Raw genomic sequence first — 14,729 nt, 5'->3', positions numbered from 1 at the left:
ATGAACAACAGGAGGACAGTGACAGTGACAGTGACAGTATGGGTAGTTATAGTTTGAGAAATTAAGCAAGAAAAAGAAGAAAAAGGAGGGAAGGTAAGGAACCAAGTTAAAAGAGAAGAAAAACTCACTATTTTGTAGATGACATGATAAAGTACAGAAAATTCTGATTACATTAAAAATGCATCAAAACAATAAACCAATGAAAAGGCAAGCTACAAAATCAATATATTAAAATCCTTTATTTTAGTATATTTCTTCTATAGTTAGGCAGTGAATCTATAAAAAGACAAATAAAATAATCCTGTAATAATCACATCAAAAAATTAAGACCTAGGAATAAAATTAACAAAGTTGATGGCAAAATATGTCTATATCAAAACCTCTAAATTAGTGCTAAAGGAAATGAAAGACCATTTGAGATGGAAAGATATTTTAAGCTCATGTATTGGAAGAATTAATAATGTTAAAAAAATTCTATCCAACGCATTATATAGATTTAAATCCCTACCAATATTCCAATGGCATTCTTCAGGGAAATAAAACAAAAATTACGGAAAATTGGAATGGAATCACAAAGCACCCAGAATAACGCATCATTCTCAAGAAAAATAACAGATGGGAGACACCATGTTCCTTACTTTAAATTATATGGCAAAGTAATAGTAATAAAAACAGTGTGGTATTGGAATAAAATTCACTTTAAAAATTAATGGAAAATAATGAAGAACCCAGAATTAAAGTTTTACCCCTCCACACACTCATGCATGCACATGTACAGTAAATTTACAACAAAAATGCTAGAGCATAAATTGGTAAAAGACACGTCATATTAGTAAATTGTGCTGGGGAAACCATATTGTTAGAAATATAAGAATCACTAAGTCACATAATGAAGAAGTTAAAATGAATTAAAGATCAATTTGCTATATATGTAAAAGAAATCATAGGCAGGATGTTTCATGGTATTTCCTTACTGATGTTTTGGGAATATTTATATCTAATAACAAAGGAAACGAAATTGAAATTAAATGGAATTTCCTCAAACTAAAAATCTCTGCAGATCAAAAGAAATAGTAACTAAACTAAAACAAAAGTACACTCCAATGAACGGCAATAAACTGCCATCATAACACATATTTAATGAAGGGTAAATATCAAAGCTATGTACATAACTCAAAAAATTCAACAAGAGAACAAATTCACAAAATATCGGGGAAAGAATTGAGAAGATACTTCTCCAAAAACAAAGATGACTTCCAGGCATATTTTGAAAAATGGCACATTACCAGGGAAATGCAAATCAAAATGACAATGAGATATCACCAGATATTTTTGAGATCGGTCAGTATTTTAAAAAGTGTCAAACACAATAAGCAGGGATGTGGAGAAAAAGACTCTTCACTCAGTCACTGGGAACATAAACTTCATCTTTGATTAAAAAAAAAAAGTACAAACATATCTCAAAGTCTTAAAAATGGATCTCCCATAAGATACAGCAAATTTACTCCTATGTATGTATTCCAAGAATATAAAAATACTAATTTGACGAAATATATGTATACTTGTATTTATCATATTAGTACCTAGAATAGGATATAAAACCACATGCCCCCAAACAGAGGAGCGAATAAAGAAGCTGTAGTATATAAACACAATGGAATGCTGCTCAGCTAGACAAAAATCTGAAATTGTGCCTTTTAAAACAATGTGGATGGAACTGGACAGGATCACGCTATGCTAAATAAGTGAGACAGAGAAAACAATTACCAAATTTTTCCAATCATATGTGGGATATAAAGACACAAAGCAAGGAAATAGAAAAAGCAAATTTGATAGAAACTCTTATGCCCAGGATCAAACCCAGGGCTTCATACAAGCAAGGCAAGAAATCAACCACCCAACTATGTGCTTGTCATACCAAAAATGTTTTTAAATTTTAATGGAAAATAATGGGAAAATTATAATGTAAAATACCTTAGAGATAGTACAGGGGTTAAGGCACACGCCCAGCATGCACTTACGCCAGTTAGATACCCAGCACCACTATGTCTTCCAGTCATCCTTAGGTGCAGTTTTGAAGGTCCCTGAGTACCACCAGGGTAGCCTGAGTAATGCACAGCACCACCGGGCTCCAGTACCAGCACTTCTCCATGCCTGGGCCTCCAGCAAGTTTGGGCAAAATCTCCAGGAGGGGCCCTGAGGTTCCAGAGGACTGTTGGGAGATCACACACACACACACACACACACACACACACACACACACACACACAAGTTACACTGCAATATGCTAAAATTTATCAATTGACTTATGACATTTTAAACATGTCAGTTATGTGATACACAAATTATACCCCAGTACAATTTTTTGCTCTTTGATTTTTCTTTTAAACAAAACAGATGGACATAGCCACCTCCATGCTGACTCACTCACTAGCCCTGCTCTACCAGTTTACGACTAACTCTCTGCAGAAATGCGACTTATGCAGCTAAAGTTAATGGACTCACCAATCTCCCCTAGCTGAAAACCCCGGGGCACCCTCAGGATTGTAGCATAGGCTGTTTCCTAGCCCGACAACAGCCCCAGCAGCAACCCCCAGCACATTACGGTTGGAGCCACACCAACGCTCAGCTGCACCACTTCACTCAAGTACTCTGCAGAAACACCAAACTACAAAAAAAATTCAGGTACCTTCGTGGCCAGGGTGAGAACTCTGACATCCTCTCGAGTGGAGGCAGGCAGCTTTCATGCACCCCGACTCCCATACTTCTGGAAGTCTAGCCAACCACGCCCAGCTCCCACAGCCACCACACTGTCAACTCATTGGTTCAGACCATAGATCGTGACGTCTCTGGACCATGTGGTGTATTCCATGACACTTAAATTCCACTAGGAACACACCTGATTAGATGGGAAAGTAGCATAGAAGACAACTAAACTCAATGAAAAAAATCCAGTATCACAGAAGGCTCAACTATCAACAAATAGCTTAGTAAATCCTTAGTCCAGGACTTAACAACTCTGGAGAAGATATAACAACTTTACATAAAAAAATGATTTTCTTAATTTCTCAAGTTTAATATTAGAGCTTTGATATCTAGTCAATTTTAATGTTAGAATTTCATCAACAGTTGTGCCTTTTGTTTACATTGTGTAATTGAAACCCAAGCACACAAATTTGTGGGTCTACAACTGTACCTCATATGTTTCACTAATAAAATAAATAAATAAATAAAAATAAAAAATAAAACAAAATAATTTCTTAGTTAATTCTTCATGATAAATGTAATAGTAAGAGCAATATTACTACAGTGTTACTTTTCCTGTTTAAGCCTATGTGGCTCTTAAAAATGTGTGCATGGTATTAACACTCCAATGTATGCTGGGACTTGTAATATACGTTTATTTTATTTAAAAAAATAATATGTATTTTTTATTAAAAAATAAAATAAAATAAAATAATGATATTAAAAAATAAATAAATAATTTTAAATATATAAATAAACAAGAGAGACTGAATAAATTTTTAAAGTAATAAACATGATCCAAAAATCAATATAAAGAAAATAAACCCTTAGAATAGAAAATGTCCTAAAGTAACAGAGATGAGAATTGGTCTTCAGAACTGAACTCGCTGTGGTGGAGGGGCTCTGGGGGAGTGGAGGGTGGAGGGTGTGGTGTTGGAACTTGGGTGGAGGGTGTGGTGTTGGAACATTGTATGCATGAAACGGTATCATTAACGGTATTGTAAATCACAGTGCCTAAAATAAAACAGAGGGACTAAAAATAACAAAGAATTTTTTTTTTGGTTGGTGAGTCATAGTCAAGTTCAGGGTTTACTCCTGGCTCTGCACTCAGAAATCACTCCTGGTGGACTCAAGTTACCATATGGTACACTGGGAATAGAAGGCTGATGAGCTGCATGTAAGGCAAGCTCCCTGCACACTCTACTATGTCTCTTGGCCAGTAAAAATGATTTTAAAGAAAAAATATAGAAGCTGGAATAAAAGGAAAAATCAACCGTATACTCTGACATCATAATTGAGCATAATTGAGAGTATTTTAGTGGTAGAGTGGAGAGTTCAGTGTCAAGGCTGCAGGTGGAGGAATACTGATACTTGAATGGTGGCTAGGGTGTGCTAATACATATTTTCAAGACTGTGAAATTATCCCCTGAAAACATCTTCAGACTCTTAGACTAAAAAAAAATGAATCACATCCAAAATAGAACTCTTAATATATCATTAGATTCGACATGCATAGAAATGTTCTATAAGTGGCTGTAACTGTTTTTAAATGCCTTCTCAATGCTTCTCCTCACTTTCTTCACATACCCAGTTTCCTCTGCTATCTCCCAAACATACACTGAGTTAGACATACATAACTGACGAAGTCAGGTGACGTTATGTGCCAGCGGGAGTAGTGAAGTACAGCAAGATCAACACTGATACTGTGAACTCATAAGCCTGTGCTGTCTGATCAAAAATTAAACACTCGTCTACCCTGATTGGAAAGATAGAGGGACCGTTAGGCACTGAAATTAAGATTCATTCCATATCATAGTAAAGAGAACTTAGTGATCTAGCGCATTAACTTACATAACAATTTTTGCAGAATTTATCTTTTAGAAGTGATATTCCTTCCTGAATGGCTACTTTATCTCAACATGAATTTCTTATTTGCTCCTGTCTTCTCATGATCAGAAGTGTTTGGCACATTTCCAAAATAAATAAGAAGAATTACAAAACTATTTTAGATTAAAAATGTACATTTATGTCAAAAATACTGCTTGCATTAAATTTTGAAGATTGAATGACATCACAAGCCTATTTCATAAGTCTTTTTTTAAAATTTTTATTAGTGAAATACCATGAGGTACAGTTGTACACTTATAAATTTTTGTGTACCGTTCCTTCGAGTTTGAGTAAGAGTTTAGCTGAATAGAGTATTCTTGGTGAAGCGTTCATTTCAGTCAGTTTTTTCACTATATCCCACCATTGCCTGCAGGCTTTCTTCTGATAGGTCTGCTGTGAATCTAAGGGGTGCTCCTTTGTATGTGATTTCCTTCTTTGACCTTGCTGCTTGCAGTATTGTGTCTCTCTTCGTGCTATCGATTATTCTAACTATGATATGTCTTGAAATGTTTTTGTTAGGGTCTCTTTTAGCTGGCACCCTTCAGGCTCCTTGAATCTGAATGGTTGCATTGTCCAGCTCTGGGAATTTATAAGCAATGATTTGTTTAACCGTGGCTTTTTCAGTGGTTTTGTTTCCCTCAGCTTTTGTTACTCCAATGATTCTAATGTTGTTCCTCTTGGAATCATCTCCTAGGACTCTGATTCGCTCTAGAGCTATTTTGAGGCCTCTTGCCATTGTTTGTTGTTGCCTGTTGGCTTGGTGCAACTGATCTTTCAGCTCACTGATTCTGTCTTCAGCTGTGGTCATTCTACTATTGAGGGCACAGACTGACTTTTTTATTTCATCTATGGAATCTTTGATGAGTGACATTTCTGTGCATAGTTTCCCAATTTCTGGTGTCATTTTTTTCCTGTAACTTCTCGATTGTTTCTCTCATGTTACTGGATATCTGTCTAACTGTTTCATTGACTTCATTGAACATCTTCATTACTTCATATCTGAATACTTTCTCAGAGAGGTCTTTTAGGTGAATAGCACCTACTGAGGCTTCTGGACTCTTTTCATTGACCTCCCCACATGGTGGGAATATGCGGTTTCTTCATGTTGGTGTGGAGTAATGGGGACTGAGATGTTACACTAGAATTTCTGGTATGACTAAAATACCTGTGGCCGTGTGAGCATTGGCCAGCCCCAAATTAGGCCACACCCACTTCTATAGAAGTCACATCCACTTTTTAAAAGGCGACACCCCCATGGGTACCTGGTGTGGCGGGGGGGTGTTAGCTGGGTGGGGAATAAGACCAGCACAGCATTAGGGACAAACAGGAAGAGGCTCAGGGATGCTGTCATCCCAGGGTGTTAGAGGACTCCTGGGGCGCTTGCACGGAGAAAGCCAAGTTCCGGGTTCGAATACTGGCCCGTTAACTGACCTGGGAGGAGAAGAAGACTGGCAAAGCCCTATTTCATAAGTCTTAAATGATGAAATGATCTTTATCTGGATGTTTAATGCTGAAGAGAAAATATAGAAATATATTTATTAAAAGTTTATTGAAATGAAGTAAGGAAAATTAAGATGGAAAGTGTTAAACTCAAAAATGTTTACCACTCTCCCTTATTTAAAAATTCAAATATTTTAATACTCATACTATAAACTTAATGTTATCATTAGTATAACTTAGAAGCCTTAAATACTGCATGATTGCTCACAGAATAAAAACTGTCTTCATAATAAAATTTTGTATAAATGTTTTTAAGTCAAGAGTACCAAGTTTTATGTTAGTCTTCAAAACTGCAATTAGTCCTATTTTTCCTAAGAATTCATAAATGAGTCACACATAATGAGAGCATTCAGTTTGCCACATATGTTAATCAATAAATCAACCTCAGTGTCTATTAAATGCTGAGAACATTAGTAGGTACTACTGAATAGAAGTGGAAAGGGGATTTAAAAACTGAGATGATCTGGGGCAGAAGGATAGTACAGTGGGTAAGGTGTTTGTGTTGACCTGAGCTGACCCGGGTTCTATCCCTGATATCCAGTATGGAACCTCGAGCCAGTCAAGCGTGATGTCTGAGTGCAGAGCCAGGAGTAAACCTGCACATTTCCAGGTATGTCCCGCAAAGGAACAAAAAAATAAATAAATAACAAAAACAGATTAACATTGAGATGTGCTCAAGAGCCATACTTTTTTTTTTTTAGTGGAGATTGGAATAAAAATGTCTAGGCTTTCATTTAATCTCACATTGCTCACTTAATTCACTTTACAAAAGTTTGGTAAAGGTAAAGGTAAAGGCCCTCCCGTTGATCGTCGATTTGCTCGAGTGGGCCCAGTAACGTCTCCATTGGAGACTTTGTTGTTACTGTGTTTGGCATATCGAATACGTCACGGGGAGCTTGCCAGGCTCTGCCGTGTGGGCGAGATACTCTCGGTAGCTTGCCGGGCTCTCCAAGAGGGGCGGAGGAATCGAACTCTGGTTAGCCATGTTGGCTGCATGCAAGGCAAACGCCCTACCGCTGTGCTATTGCTCCCAAACAAAAGTTTGGGAGATCCATAATAGATCCCTATTGCATACTCTCTGTTTATATTTTTGTTTCTTAGTATTAGAGTCTTAAACTTATCAGGAATTTTAGAGTTCTTCGGTTTAACCCACACGCCATCAGAGAAGTCTTTGAACCAGTTTCTGGAAGTAAGATACCCTGGATCTTTCTTTCCCTTTTCACTTTTTTTTTCTGCTAGAAAAATGTGATCTGTGAGGTATGGGATGTGTTAGGATTTACAAACCATCATAATTTGCATTGCTTCCACCTGTCCCTGAGTGTGCACATGTGTGCATGCCTGAGTTCACTAGCATGTGCTTGCATATATGCACATACACACACGAACACAAATTTTATAAAGATATAAAATTTGTTTCCTTTTGTAATTAAACTTTAATCTAGACTCTATCAGTCAAAATCTTAACAATATCATCCTCATTTCTCATGAGCATTGAAACTATGTTTAAAATCACATTTGATCACTTGGAACACATAAGAACATTTCTGAGCCTTTGTTTTTCCAAGTAATGTGCATATTTCTCTCTAGATTTTATTTCAGAGGGATTTGGTATTGTCTCTGCAAGGCATATTCCACTACTTGGAATGGATTTCCTAGTATCATTTCCTCTTATTTCAAGCCAAATAAAATCATCCTGTTTCTGATATTAGAGGCCTTGAAAATATTCCACCACACAGTGATTCAGGGACCCAGCATCTCTCCATTTCACCCAGGTCAGATTTTCATAAAGTCCACAAGGCATGTTATCTAATCAGTTAAGATATCCAAGGAGAATAGTATAACGTCTCTCTGATGAATTTAGACGATACTTATTAACTGTATCACATCTGAGGAGTGATTGAGAAAATGGTCATATGAGGAATTTTATCTGGGCCTTAATTTGCTTATAAATGTTCTCTATAAAAGAGTGTAATAGGGTTTTGGGGAGTTCCCCACTTAATCCTCTGCATCCTAACTTCCAAGAGAAAATAATGTGGAGAAGTGTATATGGCATATTATGATTCGATGAGAGAATAATATGAAACCTTTCACCCAATTTCAATTTGCCAATAGAAGTCCCTGCATTTCTCTTAAGGTCCAGGAAATGGAATATTCCTGTGTGCCCAGAAGAGGAAGTGTTTACTTGAGCATCTAGTTCTTCTCTGCCATAAGAGTGAACAGGTAGCATTGTAATACCTTATGTTACTTTTTTTTCTGGTGGGTCATCTGACGCTAGCTATGTAGTACTTTTGAAACTGTGCTACCAGTATTCTCAGAAATGAGAATCAACAGTGCTACCAGTATTGTCAGAAATGAAGGATAATTGAAGATAATTGAGCTAATTGATAATTGAGCAGTCAAAACTGCTCTTCAGAAGGCTTTTCCTTGAGAGAAGTTCCTCAGATACCATTTAGTACTTCTCAATAAGCAAATGCTACTGGAATTGTTAGGCAGCTCAAATAATTCTCAGTATAGAACATTGGATATGGAGGGCAGGCCTCTAGGAAAAGGGGAATTATTTCACCAGGGAAAAATAATAGGAGAGGTCGAATTATTCAGTATCTGTGACAAGAAAGTTCTCAAAACAGAACTTGAACAGAAAACGTCATCAAGGATATTTGGACTCCTGGGCTTACACTTCGTAGGTCTGGACCACAGAAGAAGGGAGAAATCCTCACAAGCAAATAGACTAAGTGGAATATTCTAGAATTCCTTCTCTCCTTCTCCCTCTGCCCATGTTTTTTCCACTTTCCAGGACCTTTGGATGAAGTTTTTGTTTAGACCTTTTGAGGCAATGAAATTTCATTGACCCACTAAAATGCCTATTTGCCCAAGGGAACCTTTCTTAATAGCTTCAGTATGTTCTGCTTAAACCCCAAATCCTCAATCTCAAGTGCCAGCCATGTGCTACTAACTACTAAACAGGGACCTCCCAGGGCAGCACAGAATGGCTTTGTATTGCTTACTGCTCTTTCAATGCCAATCCTTCCCCAAAAGAGATAAAAAACAAAAAAGCCAACAAAAATGAAAAGGGACTCAAGCCCGGTTTGGTAGTGAAAAGCACAGGCCTTAACCATATGAGACTGAGGAGGGGTCTTTGAATTCAATTCTAAGTACAGGCCCTCTGAAACCCTCGCAGCTCTAATGTCACCATCGATGACAGAAGCTGGTGATCTCTGGCACACTTTAGCCAAGTGTGCATCCTTTGAAAGACAGTAATTAAAGTGTGTATACACTACAATCAAAGTGTGTGAGCACCACACCCAACTATATGTGACCTTTGTTATCTCAACAACAAAGGAAAGGGAAGAAAAATAGTATCTGTCTATATCTATGATATGCATATGTGACTCACATAGGAGTGAACAGATTCCTGGACTGTGCAGGCACAAAAGTATCATAAGACACTCCCTACCCATTTTCCATAATTACCACACCATATTTGATGAGGTTCAGAAGAAGGCAACAAATCATAGAGGGAAATATATATATACATGTATATATATATATATATATATATGCCTCTCGAAGAGCACAGCAAGCTACCAAGCATATCCTGCCCGCATGGCAGAGCCTGGCAAACTCCCCGTGATGTATTCGATATGCCAAAAACAGTAACAATAACGGGTCTCATTCCCCTGACCCTGAAAGAAACTCCAGTATGGCAGTTTTGTTGGGAAGGAAGAGTAAGGAGATGCTGCTAAAATCTCAGGGCTGGGATGAATGGAGACATTACTGGTGCCCACTCGGGTAAATCGATGAACAACAGGATGATGGTGAGAGTGATATAGTGATATCTATCTATATGCATATGCATTATATATATATATATATATATACATATATATATATAGTATGTATGTCACTGCCTTCCCATTGTTCATTGATTTGCTCGAGCGGGCCCAGTAACATTGTGAGACTTATTACTGACTTGTTACTGTGTTTGGCATATTGAATACGTCACAGGTAGCTTGCCAGTCTTTGCTGCGCAGGTGAGATAATCTTGGTAGCTTGCCGGGATCTCCAAAAGGGGTGGAGGATTTGAACTCGGGCCAGCCGTGTTGGCCATGTTGGCCGCATGCAACGCAAATGCCCTACATTCTGTGCTATTGCTCTAGCCCATATATATTAAATTTAAACTTAGTTTTCCAAGAGCTAGAAAAGTTTGAGTCAAAAAGATTGTTTTATCTTACTGTATTTATTTCACACTTTTGTTTTCTTCTTAGCATTCAAATTATTATGTGTAGACATGGATTCTGTAAACACTTGACAGAAGTCAATAAAGATTATAAAGGAATGACTCATAATCCTCCTTCCTTAGAGAAAATGCACTAAATACAACTCTGAAGAGCAGACAGACATCCTTCTGCACATGCATAGGTATGCTTTTGCATAGGAGACTATAGGGCAGTTCATTTCCTATGATAACTGTAATTTCCTCAGTAGAGTATTCTTCCCCGAGCTCGAAAGAAAATGTCACTGATTTCTGAAGTCCAGGGCAATGCCTCTTCCACCATCTTCCCTCAACCCTTCTGAAATTGTCATCACACTAATCACCATTTTCAAGGAAATGTGAGCTCCCAACTACAGTAGGAAGCTGTCTGGAATAAGAATTATGTCCGAGGGTCACAGAGATTTCTCAGAGGACTAAGCACATGACTTATGTCAGTAGAGGCCCAGACTCAGGGCTCAATCACCAGCACCACATGGCTCCAGAAGCCTGCTGGGTGGAGCACGGCAGCCCCCACAGCACCACAGGACATGAGCCAGCCTTGGTCCCTGAACCATGAACTAAATCAGCAGCCTATTGAAGAGGACTGAAACAAATAAAAAAAAATAATTACAAAGGACAAAGGGATATAAAATATTCCACATGAAGCAAATAAACATGATATTAAGAGTGGTTAGAGAAAGGAGAAATCACAGAAATTTGGTTCAGTCAGGTAAAAAAAAAACATATTTATGGGTTTGAGAGACATTGAATAAAGCAGGATTTAGCTGCAAAGATTAATGAATCGCTGTAGGGAACAGTTGAAAACAGGACCAGAAACAAAGATGTCAAGAACATATGAGAAGATTTTTCATTGTGCCAAAGATGTTTTGTGTCAAAGGAGCAAAGGCGTCTTGTCATTTTGTTTAATATGTTTAAATATGCAATCTTTCCTCAACTTTATTCAGCTCTATTTTTAATTAGCTCAGTATAAGATTGTGTGAAAGGTATATGTGCAAATGTAAGTGTGTGTATCTGAGCATGCATGAGACAGAGGGAGGGGGAGGAGAGAGAGAGAAAGAGAGAGAGAGACAGAGAGAGAGAGAGAGAGATGATTCACCAAGTCTTTTGTAATTTTGGTCTAGAGTGTTGCCCAGAAATTACTTGGTTCCACTAAAGTTTTGGAATTTTGTTTTATTTGCCAGTTCTTACCTTTACTATCTTACTATTGTTTGCTTTACATGATAAGTATCTTTGCCTATGATTTAAGGATTTCAGAATTACTTTCTTTAAATATTGCTGTCAAATTTAACTTTCTTATTTTCCTTTGGATTTGACTCTGCTTTCTATTTTTCCTATTCCAATATCATGCTGAACTGGAATTAAATAATCAGAAAACCAGAGATCAATTACCAAATAATATGGTAAAATGTGGAAGCTTTAAAATGTGAATTTAAATACATTCTTAATTTAATGGAATTGGGGAACCACACATAAGGTGCTCAAGGGTTTCTCCTAGAGGTACTTGGGGGACCATATGCAGTGCAAGGAATCAAACTTGATCAAATGCAAGGCAATAAAATAAATACCGTCATAATAAAAATATAAATGCTGTACATACACAAAACTATTCTTCACTGAATTATGTCCAAGGTGTAGAATTAAAACATGCTCATCATTAAATTTTGCCATGAAATACAAACAGTAATAGCTAATAATTATTTCTTGGTTTATTGCGAGTTTCTCATCTCTGGCAGTATAAACATGGATGCATTATTCAGCCACTCCTAATAAACAGGAATATCTTAAATTCCTGCCAATCCTGCCCTCTCTTACTGTACTGTGTAGCTTGCCTAAGTGAAAGGAAATCGATATCTGTTTTATTCTTACTTTGCAACCTGAATTTAAATATTAATTAATGATGATGATAGAACATTATAATCATTTATAAAATATAGAAAACACGTCAACCATGTACAAAATTCTGCTTCCTCCCCCAAAGCTGTCTCCCTTGGGTCATATAGCCTACCACCATGCCATCTGTTATCGTCCTTTCTCTTCATTGCTTTATCCCCTTGTCCTTTTTCCAGATTCCTCTCCCTTGATTCTTTGCCAGACACTTAACATGAGGCTCTCAGAAAGAAAACAAATTTAGGAGGAAAGAAACGAAATCCCACAATTTTATAAAAGTGGTGGTTGTTTTCTTCACTTAGTTAAAAAAAATTAATTTTCTCTACGCACCCACATCAACGTTGTGTGCTTTAGCAGATAAGCTTCTTGGGAGCAGAGACTGTGCTTTTCTTAATTAGTTACAGGATTTTTTAAAAGCTTTTCATCCTGGACCAAGGTCTCCAGGTCCCTATAGGTGCTCAATAAATATTAAACACAGGCAATCATTGTCTAATGGCACTTATTAAGTATCCCTGTGCACATACCACTATTCAGAGAAAAGTTCAAGAAAGTTCTGCCTGCTAGGAATTGATGAGGGGAAATGTGCAGTACTGATGCAATGTTGCACTAAACTGATACCATTTTGAAGATATTCTATGGCATGTTAATATCCAAAAAATTAGCATAGTTTTCTTAAGTAGTCAAGTTCCTTGTTTCTTTGACTTTCCATCACAGTAGAATGGAGTTTTCAGTCTTGTGACAAGTTTAGGTAAGTATAGCACATGCTCCTATGAGACCTCACCGTTTATTTATGATTACTTATAATGTAATTTTATGAATAAGATAACTACTTCCAGAAATGCTATGGCATGATACATCAAACAGCACACAAATAAGTGGTTTGAGTTGGTTTAAGGTCTCAGTGGTCCTATGTAAATGTTGAGTCAATTTCTACAACTTTTCTTTATTAGAGATAAATATGGTAGTAAAATATATCATAGTTCCTATAATCAACAGGTCATCAATAAGTTAACTACTGTGTCACCTATCAAATAATGCAATTAATTATATATTTCTTTCACGGATAGAAAGTATGACTCCTTAAGGCTTAGTAGCAGAGTTCCTCAGATGATTTTGGTATTTTATAAACAGAAAAGTCATTTGCTTTTGCTCTTTTTTGTTTTTATTGTTATTGGTGGTTTTTCCCTTATATTCAGTGGTGGTCACAGCCACCCTTGGCTCTGCATTCAGGGATTATGCCTGGCCATGCTCAGGGACTATATGAGGTGCCAGGGACTAAGCCCAGGATAGACTCATACTAGACAAGCACTCTGCGTCCTGTATTATTTCTCTAACCCCACCAAATCTTTTAATCCATTTAGTAACCAAATAGTAACAAGTAAACAAACATTAACCCATATCATTCAAAAAACATTTCCCAATTGACCTATGACTATATGTACATACGTATCTTACTCAGATATTTTCCTAGAACAATTCAATATGCCCACACTCCAGGACGCTTTCCAGACCCTCGGGCCGAGACTATGCACGGGTGAAGCCCCACAGAGCCAGGAAGCAGAACACTCTGACCTTGGACTCCAGGCTCAGCAGACCCGGGAGCAGAGATCCTCTGCCTGCTTCCAGCAGCCTGGTAGACCTCCACTACCTCCACTACCTAGTCAATGCCACGCTCCAGGATGCTTTCCAGATGCTTTACACATCATGAAACACTTAATACAAGATTTGATGGGGTACATTTGAACACCTAACACCTGGTGATGCACAGGGGTTACTTCTGTCTCTGCACTCAGAAATTACTCCTGGCAGTGCTCAGGGGACCATATGGGATGCTGGGAATCAAACCCGGGCCAGGCCGTGTGCAAGGCTAATGCCCTCCCTGCTGTGCTCTCACTCCAGCCCCTGAACACCAACATTTTAAAAGCTCCCATTCTATCTGGGAGGCCAATGATAACTTTAATTGGTCCCTGTTTTTACTTAAGTTTTCTATGTGCAATGAATACAATAATGTATTAGTAGGAGCGAGGAAGGATTGGGCTCAGCAGGTGAGTAAGTATCTCTGAGTAAGGCCCCACCCCGGCACCACATGCCCTGCTCCTCTCTACTGCCAGATGTGCTGCTGTGGGCTTAGCACCATCACTGAGCCCTGAGCACCGCCACCAAACCATCAGCCCCGCTCTGCCGGAACATCTCTAGGGAGTCTCTTATTTGAAAAAGGTATAGAAAGAAGGTGTATAATTAGATTTTGTAATAATAGTGAATTGAGCAAATACTTAAATAAGGCAGCGGTTACCTAGTTGAAAGAAAAAAAAAAGGAAAGAAGCGATTTCCATAAATATAGCCAGCATGTCACCCTAAATTGCTAAGGTGTCTCTGTGGAATTCTGTCTTTATTTAAATCATGCATTTCCTCTCTGGTCTTAATAGTCTTAATTAAA

Source organism: Sorex fumeus, unplaced genomic scaffold, assembly GCF_029834395.1.
Source record: "Sorex fumeus unplaced genomic scaffold, SorFum_2.1 ptg000033l, whole genome shotgun sequence".
Lineage (NCBI taxonomy): Eukaryota > Metazoa > Chordata > Mammalia > Eulipotyphla > Soricidae > Sorex > Sorex fumeus.
Note: the sequence above shows the minus strand (reverse complement) of the source record.